Source organism: Macaca nemestrina, chromosome 3 (genome assembly GCF_043159975.1).
Source record: "Macaca nemestrina isolate mMacNem1 chromosome 3, mMacNem.hap1, whole genome shotgun sequence".
NCBI classification, from domain to species: domain Eukaryota; kingdom Metazoa; phylum Chordata; class Mammalia; order Primates; family Cercopithecidae; genus Macaca; species Macaca nemestrina.
In genome coordinates, this window is record NC_092127.1 from 4,973,174 (window position 1) to 4,993,329 (window position 20,156).

Consider the following 20,156-nt stretch of genomic DNA (forward strand, 5'->3'; position numbering starts at 1 on the left):
TTAACTTTTTATTATTAAGTTGTGGCCCTCTTTATCTGTAGTAATACTTTTTGCCTTAAAGTCTTTCCCCCCACAAATTAATAGAGCTATTTGTTTTCCTTTGGTTTGTATTTGCCTGGTTTATATTTTTCTAACCCTTTACTTTCAATCATTCTGTATAAGTATATCCCCTGTAAACCTCTATGTTTTCTTTCTCCTTCTCTTTTTTTTTTTTTTTTTTTTGAGACGGAGTCTCACTCTGTCGCCCAGGCTGGAGTGCAGTGCTGTGATCTCGGCTCACTGCAACCTCTGCCTCCTGGGTTCAAGCAATTCTCCTGCCTCAACCTCCTGAGTAGCTGAGATTACAAGTGCCCGCCATCACACCTGGCTAATTTTTGTAGTTTTAGTAGAGATGGGGTTTCACCATGTTGGCCAGGCTGGTCTTGAACCCCTGACCTCAGGTGATCCGCCCACCTCAGCCTCCCAAAGTGCTGGGATTACAGGAGTGTGTCACGTGCTCAGAAAAATTCTCATTATTTTAACTATAGAGTTTGGATCCATTTTCATTTATTATTACACTGATATTCTTAAATTTTTATTTTGAATTAATTATAGATTCAAAAGAAGTTGCAAAGGAATGACTGCCCATATTTTAAATTTTATTTCTGCCATTTTATTTTACACTTTTTGTCCTCCTTCTACGTGTCCTTGAAATTCATCATTTCCATTGCTTATTTACCATAACTATCCTATGCCAACTACTACATGTGTTTTTGAATTACATGTTAAGGGGCTAATGACACCATAATTGTTATTATTTTAGGTGGCTACTATTTTTCCAGGTTCCAAGGAGGCCAAGTTTCCCCCTCTTGGCTTATTTAGGCACTGAGTGTCTCTCAGGACTGTGATACCAGTTTATACACAGTTGCAGATAACACTGAAGTCAAATTAATAGTTCAATGTGCATAGCTTGCCACGGAGAAGCTCTGCTCCAGAAGAAATGCTTGCATTTCATGACATTATTCAATGTGGCCACTAGAGGGAGGTCACACATAGCTATTCTCAGAATAGTATTCTAAGTTTCTAATTTTTATCAAAGATCTGTCGATAGTACACAAAATTAAGGGAAAAAACCCAAACCCTTTCTATTTTTAAGAAGACATACAGTGCAGTCTTAAAATAATAGAGAAAATAATAAAGCAGAGATTTTCAAATGGGGAAAATGAAGCAAGACCCCAGTATATGCTGCTGCAGGAAATGCACTTGGTCAAAAGTAAAAAGATAGGCTGGGTGGGATGGCTCATCCCTGTAATCCCAGCCCTTTAAGAGGCCAAGACAGGAGGACTGCTTGGAGCCAAGGGTTGGAGAGCAGCCTGGGCAACATAGTGAGGCACCCTGTCTCTACACACACACACACACACACACACACACACACACACAGGAATGAACTATTTTGGGGAAGGAGGGTGTTTCTTTTAAAAATTGTGGTAAAATATACATAATATTAAACTGATTTTTTTTTTTCAATTTTTTTTTTTGAGACAGGGCCTTGCTGTTGCCCAGGCTGGAGTACAGTGGTGTGATCACAGCTCACTGCAGCCTCAACCTACTGGGCTCAAGCAATCCTCCCATCTCAGCCTCTCCAGTAGCTGGGACCACAGTCATGCTCCACTATACCTGACTAATTTGTATTGATGTATATTTTTTGTAGAGATGGGGTCTTGCTATGTTGCCTAGGCTGGCTTTGAACTCTGGGGCTCAACAATCTTCCCACCTTGGCCTCTCAGAGTGCTGGGATTACAGGCCTGAGCAACCACATCTGGCTGAAAATGGACTATGTTAACTTTTTTTTTTTTTTTTTTTGGAGAAGGAGTCTCACTCTGTTGCCCAGGTTGGAGTGCAGTGGCATGATCTTGGCGCACTGCAACCTCCGCCTCCCAGGTTCAAGCAATTTTGTATTTTCAGTAGAGACAGGGTTTTACTATGTTGGCCAGGCTGATCTCCAATTCCTGACCTCAAGTGATCTTATAACCTAGACATTCCTTTCTATAGATAATAACTCTTTCAACCAATTGCCAATCAAAATAGGTTTATTTATTTATTTTTATTATTGTTATTATTATTTGAGACAGGGTCTTGCGCTGTAGCCCAGGCTGGAGTGCAGTGGCACGATCTCTGCTCATTGCAGACCCTGACTCTCAGTTCAAGCAATTCTCATGCTTCAGCCTCCTGAGTAGCTGGGACCACAGGCGTGTGCCACCACACCCAGCTAATTTTTTTATTTTTAGTAGAGACAGGGTTTCGCCATGTTGACCAGGCTGATCTGGCACTCCTGGCCTCTAGTGATCCACCCACCTCAGCCTCCCAATGTGCTGGCATTACAGGCGTGAGCCGCCACCACGAACAGTCACCAATCAGAATATGTTTAAATCCGCCTATGACCTGGAAGCCGCTCTCCTCCTTCCAGTTGTCCTGCTATTCCAGATAGAACTAATATAAACCTTACATTTACTGCTTGATGTATTATGTCTCCGTAAAACGTATAAAAGCGAGCTGTACCCCAACCACCTTTGTACACGCCATCAGGACCTCCTGTGGCTAACCATGACAAAATAAACTTTCTAAATTGATTGAGACTTGTCTCAGATACTCTTTGGTTTACACTACAGATGATGAGAAAAGAAAAAGACAAGTAACCTAATCTAAAAATAGATCAGGCTTGAACAGAAACGTAGGCTTCACAAAAGAGATCATACCCATAGTTAACCAGCATTTCAAAAGGTGTTCAACATCATTTCTCACCAGGGAAATGCAAATTATTAGGTTGAAACATGAAATTGCCGGCTGGGCACGGTGGCTCATGCCTGTAATCCCAGCACTTTGGGAGGCCGAGGTGGGCGGATCACCTGAGGTCAGGAGTTTGGGACCAGCCTGGCCAACATGGTGAAACCCTGTCTCTACTAAAAATACAAATACAAAATTAGCCGGGCATGGTGGCGCAGACCTGTATTCTCAGCTACTCAGGAGGCTGAGGCAGGAGAATTGCTTGAATCTGGGAGGCGGAGCTTGCAGTGAGCTGAGATCGAGCCATTGCACTCCAGCCTGGGCAAAAAGAGCAAAACTCCATCTCTAAAATAATAATAATAAATAAATAAATAAATAAATAAATTGCCAATAAAGGACGGGGGCGGTGGCTCATGTCTGTAATCCCAGCACGTTGGGAGGCTAAGACAGGCGGATCACCTGAGGTCAAGAGTTTGCGACCAGCCTGGCCAGCATGATGAAACTCTTGTCTCTATGAAAAATACAAAAATCAGCTGGGTGTGGTGGCGGGGGCCTGTAGTCCCAGCTACTCGGGAGGCTGAGGCAGGAGAATCACTTGAACCCAGGAGGTGGAGGTTGCAGTCAGGTGAGATGGCACCACTGCACTCCATCCAGCGACACAGCGAGGCTGTCAAAAAAAAGAAAGAAAGAAAGAAAAGAGAGGGAAGGAGGGAAGGAAGGAAGGAAGGAAGGAAGGAAGGAAGGAAGGAAGGAAGGAAGGAAGGAAGGAAGGAAGGAAGGAAGGAGAGAAAGGAAGAAAAAAAGGAAGGAAGGAAGGAAGGAAGGAAGGAAGGAAGGAAGGAAGGAAGGAAGGAAGGAAGGAATTGCCAATAAATCCCAAAGTGGCCCATTAACAGCAATATCACATGAATCAACCTAAACAACAAGAACAGTGAGATACCATTGCACACTCCAGATTGCTAAAATAAAAACAGAATGCCAAGTGCTGGCAAGAAAGCGGAACAACTGGAATTCTCCCACATTGCTGGAAGAAAAATAAAATGGTACTTTGGAAAGCCATTTGGTAGGGTCCACTAAGGCTAAACATGCGCCTACCATCCGCCAAGTCCACTAAGATACAAACGGGACATTTAACCTGAGTAGCAGACAAAGCCGTCATAGGGACATGCGAACTAGAACGGCCTCGTGCAGGGACCTTTTTAATTGTTCTCCGCAAGCCGCAGAAAGAGGTACACAGTCAGCGCTCGGCATGTATTTCCAGGGAGCGGAGACACCAGGACCGCGGTAGAAAGCGTTGCTCAGGCAGCGCCCGGGGCGTAACTCGGTCACCCCTAGCTCTGACATGCTGAGAGGAGGATGAAGCGATTTGACATAGAAAGAATTGAGCGGCCTGCAGATTAACTCCTTTCTTGCAACTTCCTTCCCCTGCCAGGCCCATTTCTGGGGTTCAGAGAATCCCGATATCTCTGCGTGAACAGGGGCTCGCAGGCGCAGTCCCCCACCAGGCCACCAGCCGCGATGCGCGCGGTGCGTCGGGGTCCCCGCGCCGAGGGCCAGGCGGGGCTGGCGACACCCGGGTGCGGTGGAAGTCGGTCCCCTCCGCTCGCGCCTCCTCCCCGCCTCTGCTGCGCTCTTCCCCGGGCTTCCGAGGGAGCGTCGCGGGGAAGGGACGCTGGGCACTCGTCCCGGGGCCGGAGAAAACCTCCACCGCGCAGCCAGTTCCACCTCGCAGCTCCTCTGGGAACAGTAAAGGGGACTCCAAGGCTGCGGGTAACGCCACCAGCGCTCTGAACTAGGCGGGCGTGGGAGCGCGGGGAGGCGGGAAGGAAACCGGTGCCGGCCAGAGCGGCGGAGCTTTCCAGGCCAAATCACCGCCAGGGGAGGGAGGGCGCGGGGCTCACGCCTGGAATCCTGGCACTTTGGGTGGCCGAGGAGGGAGGATCTCTTGAGCCCAGGAGTTCGAGACTAGCCTGACCAACATGGCGAGACCCCATCTTTACAACAAATACAAAAAATTTAGCCGGGCGTGGTGGCGGCGCCTGTAGTCCCAGCTACTCGGGAGGCTGAGGCGGGAGAATGGCGGGAACCCGGGAGGCGGAAGTTGCAGTGAGCGGAGATCGCGCCACTCACTCCAGCCTGGGCGACGAGAGAGACTCTGTCTCAATAAGTAAATAAATACATAAATCTCAGTGCCCCCTTCTCAGCCTAACCCCCAGTCCGACCCGCAGCACACATCCCGGGCACAGAACGCCCGCACTTTCCCGAGGGTCTTCCAAGCCCTGGGTCAGCCTGGGCCGTGGGTTCCGGAGCGTCCGCGCCCCCTTCCGCCCTCCCGCACCCGCGGTCCCGCCGCAGCGCCCCGAAGCCGCTCTGCGCGTGCAGCGCATCCCCAGGCGACGGGAGCCTCGGCCCCGACCCCTCGTCGCCGCAGTCCAGGAGACCGCAGGAGACCGCAGGAGACCGGGCCCGGAGGGCAGGGACAGCCTGGCGGGGCCTCTGCAGCCCGGGAGCCTCCTTTGAACTCGCCGAACCCAACTCCCAACCCGCCCTTACCGCCGCCCAGAAGCTCGCGCGCTCCGTTTCTGAGCCTTCCGCCCTGAAGGACACGGATCTCCCCCGGGCATAATTCAGCAGCGGCCTGGTCTGGGCTCCGGACTGCACCCAGCCCGTTACCTGCAGGAGCTCGCGGAGTCCTTTCGGCGCGCGTGGCGCGGTTGGGGTCCCCACAGCGGTGCCGGGAGCCGAGTGCTCGGGGCTGGTCAGAGGCCTCGTCCCCCGGAGCGTCTCCCTGCCTAGGCGCGACCCCCAGGCGCCTCTAGCTGGGGCCTGGTCGCAGCCCCCGCAGGAGTGCTGCTTCCAGAAGCCCCACCGTGCAGGCCTCAGTGTAAACAGGTTCAGTTCAGCAAACTTTTCTTTTTAAAAATCACCAGGTGCTCAGCCATAAAAAGGAACAAAATCTTGACCTTAGCAGCAACATGGATGCAGCTAGAGGCCATGTCCTAAGCCAATTAGCGCAGGAACAGAAAACCAGATCCTGCGTGTTCTCACTTGTAAGCGGGAGCTAAAGGTTGGGAACCTACTGACACACAGATGGGAACAATGAGCATTAGGACTCCAAAGGTGCAAGCGGGGGAGGGGGCCAACAGCTGAGAAGCGACCTATCAGGTACCATGTTCACTAATTGGTTAATGGGTTCAATAGAAGCCCAAACCTCAGCATCGTGGTTTATATACCCAGGGAACAAACCTGCACGTGTATCCCGGAATCTAAAATTAGAAAAGAAAAGAAAAAATCGGTCGGGCGCGGTGGCTTACCCCTGTAATCCCAGCACTTTGGGAGGCGGCGAATCGCGAGGTCAGGAGTTCGAGACCAGCCTGGCCAACATGGTGAAACCCCCGTCTCTAATAAAAATATAAAAAAAATTAGCTGGGCATGGTGGCGGGTGCCTGCAGACCAGCTACTTGGGAGGCTGAGTCAGGAGAATCGCTTGAACCCAGGAAGCAGAGGTTGCTGTGAGCCGAGATCGTTCCACTGCACTCCAGCCAGGTGACAAAGTGAGACTCTGCCAAAAAACCCAGAAATCACCAGGCGTTGGACTTGGCACCAGTGATGGTGGGAGGAAGTAGACCTTCATCTGGGTCTTCATTCCTTTGAGGTGTTACTTTCCTGCTTGAAGGCCTCTAGGATGTCTCCCTATTTTCTACAGAATGAATCCCATTTCCTCCATCCCTCTACTCACATTCTATTTTTTATTTTTTAATTATTTGTTTATTTTTTTGAGAGGGAGTCTCGCTCTGTCGCCCAGGCTGGAGTGCAGTGGCACAATCTCAGCTCACTGCAACCTCTGCCTCCCGGATTCAAGTGATTCTCCTGCCTCAGCCTCCCAAGTAGCTAGGACTACAGGTGCCTGCCACCACGCTGGGCTAATATTTGATTTTTTAGTAGAGATGGGGTTTCACCATGTTGGCAAGGCTGGTCTGGAACTCCTGTCCTCAGGTGATCCGCCTGCATTGGCCTCCCAAAGTTACAAGCGTGAGCCACCACGCCTGGCCCCACCTCATTTTAATGCTAAAACACCACCCCAAAGTGAACGTGGGATATATGTTATATATATGTATATGCACTATGTATGTGCTCAGTGCCCCTTATAAATATGTATAGCTTTCCCCCAAAATTTGCTGAATATCTCTGATTCTATTGTGCAATACAGACCCTGTAAGGCATGAAACCAACCTGCCCTTTCTCTCTTCAAAGAGAGAGCACCCTCTGTCCATGCTGGAGACCATCTCTTCCCATTTTGCAAACTGATATACCCAGTAAAGCTCTCCTTTCTGCTATTTAGCCATCTTGATGGTCTTTTGGAAAACACCACTCAGGCCCAGGTGTGAGACCTTGGAGGGCAGCAACTACATCTTGGTCACTGCATTCTGCACAAGCAGATCATCTGTGTGTTTGCTGTTTACCAAAGTGCCTTTGTTTTAATGCGCCGATGATACAAATAGACAAAACCCATAGAAACTAGCTGGGCTTAAACTCTCTCTGTAGGCTGGGTGCAGTGGCTGACGCTTGTAATTCCAGTCCTTTGGGAGGCCAAGGAGGGAGGAATGCTGGAGGCCAGGAATTTGATGCTGCAATGAACTGTGTTGGCGCCACTGCACTCCAGCCGGGGCGACAGAGCAAAACCCTGTCTCTAAAACAATAACAACAAGATTATTTCTCTACGCGACCAGAATAATGAAATGAGCATGTATAATTACCCAATCAATTTGATCCCTGTGTGAAGCCTATTTGAATTATTTAGGCCCGTGAAATAACCTCCCAGGGCCGCAGTGCTGAGATGGGTCTGTCCACACTGACCACATTAACTGATTTCACACACCGGCACGTTGTCCTTCGTGTGCCGTCATCACACAGAAGCCTGTCTGCGGATGGCTCTTTCCCTTGCAGGAAGTGGAAGCCACATCTATTTCAGCTCCTTTCAAACCACAGCTATGACTCTCCAGTGGTCTGCAGCCTTGCCCTTTATGGAAATGTAGTAATCAACATTTTTAACACTTTATAATTGTAAGGGCCTCTCACTTACTTCGTTACGTGTCATGTCATACTCACAAGTTACTCCATGAGGCAAGTTATCTTTGTTTTATACACATGTGAACTGAAGTCCACAGAAGGCCACACAGCTAGTAGGCGCCGGGCTTCTGGTCCCTTATTTAATGTCCCCTCCCACACCTGGGGTAATATAGATAGTCCTATAAAGGATTATCCATTTAGCCATCAAAATACACACAAATGCTATTCTACATTTTATACATGGGATATTTTTAGGTGCAGAATTTAAAGAACTGCAGGACTTGGAAGAGAGGAGATTCTGTTGGAATTATTTTTCTTCTGTACATTTTTAAATATACATCAAAGTATGTCATAGTTCCATTTTAAAAGTGATGGAGATAATTTAGAGGTGATAGCTTATCCAAAGCCTGCCAAGTCTCACTTTTGGAATCAGTTCCCAGAAACAACTTTTGGATGTATGTTTTAATTACACCACCCACCCACCCACCCACCCACACACACACACGTTAAACTATATAGAAATGATGATAGTTGACATAAAACTACACTTTCATCTCGTTTAACCTAATAGAAATATTAGTTATTTGAGTTTACAGTCTTGGTCAGTTTTTTGCCTGCACCTTTGTTCTTTTTTGCAAGTGTGGTGGAGCTATCACTGTGGTCCTGAGAATCCTTTTGTGATAGGAGCAATACCCTGGGTGATATAAGGTCTTTAACTCCTGGACTCAAGTGATCTGCTCATCTTGGCCTCCCAAAGTGCTGGGATTACAGGTGTGAGCCTCCATGCCAGGACTGGACTTTAAGTAATACTACAGAGCTATAGTAACCAAAATGGCATGGTACTGACATAAAAACAGACATATGTATCAGTGAAACAGAACAGAGAACCCAGAGATAAATCCATGCATCTACAATGAGCTCGGTTTTGTCAAAGGTGACACATACCTTGGGGAAAAGACAATCTCTTCAACAAATGGTATTGGAAAAACTGGATATCCCTATGCAAAAGGAATAGACTTCTATCTCTCACCATAAAAAAATCAAATCAAAATGGATTAGAACTTAAAGCTAAGACCTGAAACTATGAAACTATTAAAAGAAAACACCGAGGAAACTCTCTAGGACATTGGACTAGGCAAAGATTTCTGGAGTAATACCCCAGAAACACAGGCAACCAAAGCAAAAATGGACAAATGGGATCACATCAAATTAAAAATCTCCTGCACAGCAAAGGAACAATCAACGAAGTGAAGAGACAACCCACAGAATGGGAGAAAATATTTGCAAACTACCCATCTGACAAGGAATTAATAACCGGAATATATAAAGAGCTCAAACAACTCTATAAAAAAATCTAATAATCCTATTTAAAAATGGGCAAAAGATCTGAGTAGACATTTCTCAAAAGAAGACATACACATGGCAAACAGGCATATGAAAAGGTGCTCAGCATCACTGATCATCAGAGAAATGCAAATCAAAACTACAATGAGATATCATCTTACCCTAGTTCAAATGGCTTTTATCCAAAAGTCAGACAATAACAAATGCTGGTGAGGATGTGGAGAGAGAAAACTCTTATACACTGTTGGTGGGAATGGAAATTAGTACAGCCACTATAGTACAGTTTGCAGATTCCTAAAAAAACTAAAAATAGAACTCCCATATGATCCAGCAATCCCACTCCTAGGTATATACCCAAAAGAAAGAAAGTCAGGGCCAGGCGCGGTGGCTCAAGCCTGTAATCCCAGCACTTTGGGAGGCCGAGACGGGTGGATCACGAGGTCAGGAGATCGAGACCATCCTGGCTAACCCGGTGAAACCTCGTCGCTACTTAAAAAAATACAAAAAACTAGCCGGGCGAGGTGGCGGGCGCCTGTAGTCCCAGCTACTCGGGAGGCTGAGGCAGGAGAATGGCGTGAACCCGGGAGGCGGAGCTTGCAGTGAGCTGAGATCCGGCCATTGCACTCCAGCCTGGGCGACAGAGCGAGACTCCGTCTCAAAAAAAAAAAAAAAAAAAAAGAAAGAAAGTCAGTGTTATCAAAGAGATAATGTACACCCCCACATTTATTGCAGCACTATTCACAATAGCCAAGATTTGAAAACAAACTAAGTGTCCAGCAACAGATGAATGGATAAAGAAAATGCGGTACATAGACACAATGCAGTACTATTCAGCCATAAAAAAGAATGAGATCTAGTCCTTTGCAACTACATGGATGGAACCGGAGGTAATTATGTTAAATGAAATAAGCCAGGTACAGAAAAATAAACTTCACGTGTTCTAACTTATTTGTAGGAGCTAAAAAGTAAAACAATTGAACTCATGGAGATAGATAATAGAAGGATGGTTACTAGAGGCTAAGAAGGGCATTGGGGGAGGTGGGATGAGGGAAGTAGGGAGGGTTAATGAGTGCAAAAAAATATTTAAAAAAAAATGAATAAGACCTGGTGACAATAGTCCAAAAAAAATTTTTTTTTTTTTAGATGAAGTTTCACTCTTGTCACCCAGGCTGGAGTGCAACGGCACGACCTCGGCTCACTGCAAACTCTGTCTCCTGGGTTCAAGCAGTTCTCCTGCCTCAGCCTCCCAAGTAGCTGGGATTACCAGTGCCCGCCACCATGCCTGGCTAATTGTTGTAATTTTAGTAGAGAGAGGATTTCACCATGTTGGTCCGGCTGGTCTCGAACTCCTGACCTCAGGTAATCTGCCCGCCTCTGCCTCCCAAAGTGCTGGGACTGCAGACGTGAGACACAGTGCCCGGCCTCAAAAATAATTTAACTGTACATTTTAAAATAACTAAGAGTATAATTGGATTGTTTGTAACACAAAGAATAAATGCTTGAGGTGATGGATACCCCATTTAGCCTGATATGATTATTACACATTGCATGCTTTTATCAACTCATGTAAAATCAACTCAGGTAACCCATAAATACATACACCTACTATGTACCCACAAAAATTAAAAAAAAAAAATATATATATATATATTTGAGACAGAGTCTCGCTCTGTCACCAAGGCTGAAGTGCAGTGGCACAATCTCAGCTCACTGCAACCTCAGCCTCTTGGGTTCAAGCGATTCTCCTGCCTCAGCCTTCCGAGTAGCTAGGATTACAGGCACGCACCACCACACCCGGCTAATTTTTGTATTTTTAGTAGATATAGGGTTTCACCATGTTGGCCAGGCTGGTCTCAAACTCCCAACTCAGGTGATCTGCCAGCCTCAGCCTCCCAAAATGCTGGGATTACAAGTGTAAGCCACTGCACCCGACCAAAAATAAGAAGTTTTAAAAAGTTGATTTGTCAGTAGGAAGAGTGCCCTAAGCTTTGTTATTTTCTTTGCCTGGAATGCTGATGAACATCTACCATTTTGATGACAGGAGTACATCTTTCTTAGCGTTGTGACTTTCTGGATGACCTCAGGTCGACAAACTGACCGTAGAAGCTGTGGAGGCCAGAGGAGCCAAACTGGGCAGCAGGGCCCGCCCATCATCTCAGCCCGGAACCTGGCTGGGCAGTAGGGCCCGCCCATCACCGCAGCCCGGAACCCGGCTGGGCAGCAGGGCCCGCCCATCACCTCAGCCCGGAACCCGGCTGGGCAGCAGGGCCCGCCCTTCACCTCAGCCCGGAACCCGGCTGGGCAGCAGGGCCCGCCCATCACCTCAGCCCGGAACCCGGCTGGGCAGCAGGGCCCGCCCATCACCGCAGCCCGGAACCCGGCTGGGCAGCAGGGCCCGCCCTTCACCTCAGCCCGGAACCCGGCTGGGCAGCAGGGCCCGCCCATCACCGCAGCCCGGAACCCGGCTGGGCAGCAGGGCCCGCCCTTCACCTCAGCCCGGAACCCGGCTGGGCAGCAGGGCCCGCCCATCACCTCAGCCCGGAACCCGGCTGGGCAGCAGGGCCCGCCCATCACCGCAGCCCGGAACCCGGCTGGGCAGCAGGGCCCGCCCATCACCGCAGCCCGGAACCCGGCTGGGCAGCAGGGCCCGCCCATCACCGCAGCCCGGAACCCGGCTGGGCAGCAGGGCCCGCCCATCATCGCAGCCCGGAACCCGGCTGGGCAGCAGGGCCCGCCCATCATCGCAGCCTGGAGTCCAGCTGGAGACAGAAGTGGATGAGGTGTAGGAGTTGTGTTTTCTCCTCTCTTGCTCTGCTACGCACATTTCTCCTCTTAATTTCCCTCCAGTCAGCACCACTGAGGAGCCAAGGGTCTTCTTGATGGAGAACTCTGTTACCCCGATTCCACCCAGAGCCCTGAGATGGGCGGGATGTGCGCGGGCGGCCCCTGCTGAGTGAGTATCGCGGGATGTGCGCGGGTGGCCCGTGCTGAGTGAGTACTGGGGGATGTGCGCTGGCGGCCCCTGCTGAGTGAGTATCGCGGGATGTGCGCGGGCGGCCAGTGCTGAGTGAGTACTGGGGGATGTGCGCGGGCGGCCCCTGCTGAGTGGGTATTGGGGGATGCGCGCGGGCGGCCTCTGCCGAGTGGGTATTGCGGGATGTGCGCGGGCGGCCCGTGCTGAGTGGGTATTGGGGGATGTGCGCGGGCGGCCTCTGCTGAGTGGGTATTGCGGGATGTGCGCGGGCGGCCCGTGCTGAGTGGGTATTGCGGGATGTGTGCGGGCGGCCCCCGTTGAGTGGGTATTGCGGGATGTGCGCGGGCGGCCCGTGCTGAGTGGGTATTGCGGGATGTGCGCGGGCGGCCCGTGCTGAGTGGGTATTGCGGGATGTGCGCGGGCGGCCCGTGCTGAGTGGGTATTGCGGGATGTGTGCGGGCGGCCCCCGTTGAGTGGGTATTGGGGGATGTGCGCGGGCGGCCCGTGCTGAGTGGGTATTGCGGGATGTGCGCGGGCGGCCCGTGCTGAGTGGGTATTGCGGGATGTGCGCGGGCGGCCTCTGCCGAGTGGGTATTGCGGGATGTGCGCGGGCGGCCCGTGCTGAGTGGGTATTGGGGGATGTGCGCGGGCGGCCCGTGCTGAGTGGGTATTGGGGGATGTGCGCGGGCGGCCCCTGCTGAGTGGGTATTGGGGGATGTGCGCGGGCGGCCTCTGCTGAGTGGGTATTGCGGGATGTGCGCGGGCGGCCCGTGCTGAGTGGGTATTGCGGGATGTGCGCGGGCGGCCCGTGCTGAGTGGGTATTGCGGGATGTGCGCGGGCGGCCCGTGCTGAGTATTGGGGGATGTGCGCGGGCGGCCCCTGCTGAGTGGGTATTGGGGGATGTGCGCGGGCGGCCCCTGCTGAGTGGGTATTGCGGGATGTGCGCGGGCGGCCCGTGCTGAGTGGGTATTGCGGGATGTGTGCGGGCGGCCCGTGCTGAGTGGGTATTGGGGGATGTGCGCGGGCGGCCCCTGCTGAGTGGGTATTGCGGGATGTGCGCGGGCGGCCCCCGCTGAGTGGGTATTGCGGGATGTGCGCGGGCGGCCCGTGCTGAGTGGGTATTGCGGGATGTGAGCGGGCGGCCCGTGCTGAGTGGGTATTGGGGGATGTGCGCGGGCGGCCCCTGCTGAGTGGGTATTGGGGGATGTGCGCGGGCGGCCCCTGCTGAGTGGGTATTGCGGGATGTGCGCGGGCGGCCCCCGCTGAGTGGGTATTGCGGGATGTGCGCGGGCGGCCTCTGCTGAGTGGGTATTGCGGGATGTGCGCGGGCGGCCCCCGCTGAGTGGGTATTGCGGGATGTGCGCGGGCGGCCTCTGCTGAGTGGGTATTGCGGGATGTGCGCGGGCGGCCCCCGCTGAGTGGGTATTGCGGGATGTGCGCGGGCGGCCCGTGCTGAGTGGGTATTGCGGGATGTGCGCGGGCGGCCTCTGCTGAGTGGGTATTGGGGGATGTGCGCGGGCGGCCCGTGCTGAGTGGGTATTGCGGGATGTGCGCGGGCGGCCCGTGCTGAGTATTGGGGGATGTGCGCGGGCGGCCCGTGCTGAGTGGGTATTGCGGGATGTGCGCGGGCGGCCTCTGCTGAGTGGGTATTGCGGGATGTGCGCGGGCGGCCCCTGCTGAGTGGGTATTGCGGGATGTGCGCGGGCGGCCCGTGCTGAGTGGGTATTGCGGGATGTGCGCGGGCGGCCCCCGCTGAGTGGGTATTGCCTATGTATTGCAGGTGAATGCAAGTGTTGGGTCTCTGTCTGTAAGGCCGGGCTAAGTGGGGAGACTCCAGGTGGGTGACTGGATTATAACTGATTTCTTGGCTTGACCGAGAAGATTCTCTGGTGTCAGACCTGGTGTCCTCTACGTTGGGGGTAGGTAGTACTTGAATAACAAGGCACCCAGGCACAAGGGAACCCCCTTCCTTTATTAAATTAAAATGGGAAGGTTTGATTTCTTGCCAGGAGACAGAATTGACCAAGACTCTCAAGGGGGAGGGACAGCTGGACCAGAGGCTCCTGTCCTGAGTCCCAGGCTTTTGTTTGCCCTTGGTTAGAATGGCCTCTCTGAGATCACCAACACCATGCAGGCCCCAGGGGGTGCTGCTTCCTCCCCTCTCCGTGTTCTGGTCCCAAGGAAGAGCAGAATCATTTTCTTGCCCTGTTTCTCCAGTGAAAGCTGGCTAGAAGATTTACAGATACTTTATGAAAAGACTAAACAATAAGAGGGAAGTAAAATGAACAGAAGAAGCCCAAAGATAGCCCTGCTTCCAGAATTCTTCCTATCATGCGAGCTCTACAAGGCCAGGGGTACTGTCTTACTCACCTTTCATCTGTACCTCCTAGCACAGGGCACAGAACTTGGTCAGTGTTTGCTGGCTCAAACTGAATAGGTTCTTAGTCCCCAAGACAGGGGACATAGTAGACAGGCCATTTTCATGTGTGCTTTGCTGAGACTACCTCTGTCCTGTTTTCAGGAAACAAGGCCCATTCCGGTCAGCACCTGTCCACCTCTCCCGCCTCATCCCTCTCCGCCCCTGTGCATCTTCCTCCAGCCCTGTGGCTTCCCCCCGCAATGCCCTGCACACACCCTGCTGTCTCTCACCTTCGTCTTTAGCTGTTTTCCTTGCCTCATGTGGGTCCCATCCGACTCCCACCTCTGGCTCACCTCTCCCACCCCAGGCTTTCCCCTGTCACTTGCTGATCATTCTTCAGAATTCACCCCAGCGTTGTCTTCTCTGCAGAACTTTCCCTGACCCACCCCCCACCCACGGCCCTTCACCTGGATTTAAGTGACTGTGCTCCATGTCCTTCTGGTATCCACACCTGTATCATGCCATGCTCGAACTGCTATAAAGAAGTAGCTGAGACTGGGCAAGTTATAAGAAAAGAGACTTAATTGGCCCAGGGTTCTGCGGGCTGTGCAGGAAGCATAAGACTGGCATCTGCTTCCAGGGAGGCCTCAGGAAACTTCCGATCATGGCAGAAGGCAAAGGGGGAGCAGGCGCATCCCATGGTGAGAATGAGACCAAGAGCCAACGAGTGTGCGGGGAGATGCCACACGCTTTTAAATGACCAGATCTCGTGAGAACTCGCTCATTTCGAGCACAGCACCACGGGGATGATGCTAAACCATTCAAGAGAAATCCACCCCCGTGACCCAGTCATCTCCCACCAGGCCCCACCTCCAACACCGGGGATTACAGTTCAACATGAGACTTGGAGGGGACCATGTGCACAGCGTACCAACACCCCGCTGTCAAAGCACTGGCCATCACGTGCTTAGCGGTCCCAGCGAGGCCAGGCGCCTTGCTCACACAGACCAAGTCTTAATCAACTGTGAATCCCCAGTGTTTGGGGAGTGCTCTATCCTCAATAAATGTTTAGCGAACTTACCAAGTAATTAAACTGGAGGCAGGAGGACAGGATGAAGGGAAGATGAAAAAGGGGTGAAGGTAATATTGTTGTGTTGTGTTTTTTATTTTTATTTTTATTTTGAGACAGAGTCTCACTCTGTTGCCCAGGCAGGAGTGCAGTGGCGTGATCTTGGCTCACTGCAACCTCCACTTCCTGGGTTCAAGGGATTCTCCTGTCTCAGCCTCCTGAGTAGCTGGGATTACAGGTATGCAACACCACACCAGGCTAATTTTTTTTTTTTGTATTTTTAGTAGAGACAAGAGTTTCACCATGTTGGCCGGGCTGGTCTTGAACTCCTGACCTCAGGGGATTCACTGGCCTCGGCCTCCCAAAGTGCTGGCATTATGGTGTGAGCCACGGCACCTGGCCAGTAGTATTGTTTATATGAGGGAAGCAACATGCAATGACATCAAAGTGGATGGTGCTGACCTCTCCTTTTTTTAAATCATCATATCTCCTTTTTGGTCCTGGGGACTCTTTAATTCTTGCAGAGATGCGCTTCTCATGGTGTTGTCTAAATTCCTGAGAAGATAGATCAGTCCCAAGCAGCATCCCCAACTCCTGCTCAGGCCAATCACCTGCATGGGACCCTGTGACTGCTACAATTTATGCCCTGCCGAGTCAGGGCAGGGAGAGGGGTTGAGGGCTGTGAAGCTGGGAGATCCCTGAAGAAGGGTTCAGCTGGCAGGACAGACATGTGAGGAATTAGGAATGCTTTCCTGCTGTCGTTCTTTCTTTTCGCTGCCACAATCTGATTTCTACCATGATATAACACAAAATCCAGTCCTGTCACACAGGCAAGCAGGATTATGATCTGTTTCTGTCTCCCTCTCTCCCTTCCTTTTCCTGTCCCCCTCACCCCACATACACCTACATACACACTGTGGAAGTGAGAATAAAAAAATTAGAGATGAAACTCTAAATTTAACACTTTATTTGGGAAGAAAGAATTGCAGTTCAGGGCATACAGGCAGACTAAGTGGTTTTTGGTATGTCTAAAGAATAAAGAGAAGATTGGGGATTTTATGAGAAAAAAAAAAAAAAGGGAATGTTCTGTGTGTGTGGTCCTGGAGAAAGTTCTTTGGTTTTAGCAAAGCTCCAGGGGCTGGCCAGCTCCATTTGGTGGGTGACCATGGTGGCCAAGATTAGTCCTAGAGTTGTAGCTGCTGAGGCCACAGATAAAACTGGTCTCAGGCTACAATAGGCAGTTTCAGCCACCAGACTTGCAGAAGTTTTATTTATAGAGCAATGTCACGTGTCCTGAGCGCTCTTACCCCCAGCCCTCCACTCTATTTTGGTTGGGTGGACAAGAGTGGCACAGCTTGTGTGATCAATTTCTACAACACAGAGTATGTTTATGAAGAAGTTACTTTTAGACTGATAGTCCTACTTTCAAAGTCACTGTCTTCATTATTATTTTTTAACTTGTTACTAATTTTCTTCCACATCAACTTGAAGAAAACTGTAAAATTCGAAACCACGTTTTTAAACTTTAAGACTTAATATCTGGCTGGGTGTGGTGGCTCATGCCTATAATCCCAACACTTTGGGAGGCTGAGGCTGGTGGATCACTTGAGGTCAGGAGTTTGAGACCAGCCTGGCCAACATGGTAAAACCCCATTTCCACCAAAAAAAAAAAAAAAAAAAAAAAAATCATACAAAAAATTAGCCAGGTGTGTCGGTGCGGGCCGTAGTCCCAGCTACTCCAGAGGCTGAAGTAGGAGAATTGCTTGAACCCGGGAGATGGAGGTTGCAGTGAGCCAGGATCATGCCACTGTACTCCAGCCTGGGTGACAGAGTGAGAAGCTGTCTCAAAAAACAACAAAAAAGCAAAACAAAACAACACCACCAACAACAAACTTAATATCTGAGCTAAAAAGGGTAAAAGCTTTGGGAAGGGATCTGGTTACTGTGTTTCCTGGAATACAACTCTGTTCTATTTGCAAATCCCTTTTCCTTTCCCTATATTCTTAATTTCTTATAGGCTGAAACTCCAAGCCAAGAGCACAATAAAGTTTGAAGAGCTAGTCTATGCAGCAGTTTGGGAAGAGGAACCGATTCCCTCGGAATTCTTGCTTGATTTGACCCCTTTAACAGAAGGCAGGGGCACTGACGGCAGCCTCACAGATCCATATAAACCTCAACGGAGAAGCCGAAACAAGGGAGACACCTCTCTGCTTTTGACCTAATGAGTAAATCACTGCATGTCTTTTTCAAAAAAAGGAATTGCAAGCTGATTCTGAATGTCCAGCACCTTCTGTTGGAACTCATAGGGCTAAATGTCTTTCGCAGAGGGCTTTTATCTCAGACAGAGTTAGAGGCGTGACTTACTGGTTATTTCCCCTCTGCCTTCACACTGATAACTCAAATGATAAAATTCTAACAATCAAAATGAACATGTTTTATTAGCAAAAGAAAAGGCCACTGGGAGTCCATATACTGTATAGATATATCTATGGTGAAACATACTTCACATTTTAGCCAATCCATTGTTCTTTTTATTGAAAACAGGTTCCTGGATCTCATACCATGGAATAGCTCAGTAGATGAAAGAATGATATTGAGGCTAGGATTTTAAAAAAGACCTCTCTAAGCCTTGATTAAGAAAGAGGGAGATTCAGCGGAAGGGGAAAGTAGCTAAGAACATTAGTTATTAATTACAAGGATAACAGGCTGAGTGTGGTGGCTCACGCCTGTAATCCCAGCACTTTGGGAGGCTGAGGCAGGCAGGTCACCTGAGGTCAGGACTTTGAGACCAGCCTGGTCAACATGGTGAAACCCTGTCTCTACCAAAAATACAATAATTAGCTGGGCGTGGTGGCACATGTCTATAATCCCAGCTACTCAGGAGGCTGAGGCATAAGAATCGCTTAAACCTGGGAGGCGGAGGTTGCAGTGAGCCGAGATTGTGCCACTGCACTCCAGCGTTGGTGACAGAGTGAGACTTGGTTTCGAAAAACAAAAATTACAAAGGTGACAAAGTCAGGCCCAAACATATTCTGTCTGGGCCTCAGAGAATCAACCTGTGAAATCACACAGCCCAGAGGGCCAGGACCTATCCGTGTAATTTCCTACTGAAGGCAAAGCATGAGCAGTTGATGTATTTCACCATAATTACGCATGCAAGAGTATATGTGGTGTGCATATAATGAGAATATTTTTTTCAAATCCAAACTCAGGACACATGGCCTGACAAAGGACTTCTAAAAATTGTTCATTTTAAACATAATAAAACAGACAAATCCATTGTGTGTATGTGTGTGTGTATATCTGTATACATATATATAAATCAGTATGTTTCATACTGCATACCATTGCCAAGTGTTTGGTAGAACTTGGGAAAAATTCTGAGGCTGAATCTGGGCTCGACAAGAAGAAAGCTGTGTTGAACGGTGTTGTCTGATAGGCACCCAGGAGGAGAAACTGGCAGCCCCCATAGCTCACATGTGCCATCGCTAGACAATGAACTTGTCAGTGTCATAAAACTTACATATTAAACCACACGTATCATTTCCATTAGTGGTATGGTGAGAAGAGAATAGATATTCTCAACAGAGATGTAACTCTTAAAAAATTGGGAGTAGAAGATCAGAATGAATCATCAAAGCACGCAGAGGTTTCAGGTAAAAACTAAACAGATGAGGCAAGCTACACGTGTTTATTCTTTGACATTATAAAGTATGTGTACATCATAAAAAAAATCACCTTTCTTAATAAAGTCAGAACTTTCAAGGTGAACACTGAAAATGAATCTCCCAGGTGAGACCGAGAAGCCAGGCTGAGAAGTTCTCCTTCTGTGCCCCCAAGAGTCACTTGTGTTTTGACTTCTCATCAACGCTTGTGGCCACCTCCACACCCACCATGGGGAGGCTCCCCCAGCTGTGGCCTAAGGGCCCTCCTAGGAGACTCCAAGGCACAGCTGAGACAAAGCTGAGGGTTCAAAAAGACCTTACCAAAGGCTGATGGATTACAAAGAGGAAATAAAAAGCTAGACCATAATTTGAGGTGAACCCCTAGATGTTCATGGACTCCAGGTTAAAAAATTCTGACATGTATAGGTATAGTGTAGATTTTTATGAAAAGTGATTTGAGTCTGTATTTCCCAAAGTAAAATAATGCTTTATGCAAAGGGTCAAACCTACTTTTTGCCAAAAAATTATCTTTTTATATAATTTTAAATTAAGTAAATAATTGATCTTTTCCCTCTTCAGTTATATCTAGAGACCATTTCAAAAAAAAAAAAAAATCAAGAACAGAGGAAGAAGAAGAGCTACTTGATGTAAATAAGTGACTGAAAGACAAGTTCAGAGAAGAATTTAGGAATATGAGAGAACTTGAAAAACATGATCCAGAAAAAAGAGGCAAAAAGTAAATATTTTACGAATTATACTCGGCCCACATTTCATTGTTTTACATTTGAGGATTTTTCAGATTAAAAAAACACATTTATTATGGACAGATTGGAACCTATAGAAAAATATAATCAAGAAAATGTAAATCACCTAATAATTTCATCACTCTGATCATCACTATTATTATGTTG

The 20,156-nt window shown here is 49.3% G+C and overlaps 1 long non-coding RNA gene across 1 annotated transcript; it reads left to right on the forward strand.

Moving 5' to 3' along the window:
• Positions 1-11,811: 11,811 nt before the first annotated feature.
• On the forward strand, positions 11,812-19,866 carry LOC139362265 (uncharacterized). Its single transcript, XR_011620753.1, has 2 exons — positions 11,812-12,130; positions 17,598-19,866. It is a non-coding gene; the product is annotated as an uncharacterized lncRNA (long non-coding RNA).
• Positions 19,867-20,156: the final 290 nt, after the last annotated feature.